Source organism: Tupaia chinensis, unplaced genomic scaffold (genome assembly GCF_000334495.1).
Source record: "Tupaia chinensis unplaced genomic scaffold, TupChi_1.0 Scaffold138260_1, whole genome shotgun sequence".
NCBI classification, from domain to species: domain Eukaryota; kingdom Metazoa; phylum Chordata; class Mammalia; order Scandentia; family Tupaiidae; genus Tupaia; species Tupaia belangeri.
This window is the reverse complement of record NW_006198158.1, coordinates 79,660-80,305: the sequence shown is the minus strand read 5'-3', so window position 1 is coordinate 80,305 and position 646 is coordinate 79,660.

Here is a 646-nt window from a genome sequence, read left to right as displayed (position 1 = left end):
CCCTATTTGAAAGCCTTTTATTTCATTCTCTTTTCTGATCAGATTGGCTAGAACTTCCAGCACTATATTGAAAAGGAGTGGTGAGAGTGGGCCACCTTGCCTTGAACCAGTTTTTAGTGGAAAAGCTTTCAGCTTTTCCCCATTCAGTGTAATGTTAGCAATAGGTTTTTCATAGATGGCTTTTATTATGCTGAGAAATGGTCCTTCCATGTCGATTTTGCTGATAGTCTTAAACATGAAGGGATCCTATATTTTATCAAATGCTTTTTCTGCATCAATTGAAATGATCACACGGTTTTTATTTTTCTTTATGTTAACATGGTGTGTTATGTTTATGGTTTTGTGAATGTTGAACCACCCTTGCATCCCTGGAATAAAGCCTACCTGGCTGTGATGAGTAACATTTTTATGTGTTGCTGTATATGATTTGCTAGTATCTTGTTGAGAATTTTTGCATTATATTCACCAGAGATATTAGCCTGTAGTTTTTCTTTCTTGTCATATCCTCATCTGTTTTGGTAATGAGGGTGATGGAAGTGTTGTGAAATGAATTTGGATTTTGAGAAATAATCTCTTTTGGAATTTTAGAAATAATTTGAGAAGATTGGGGGTTACTTCTTCTTTAAAAGTTTTGTAGAATTCAGAA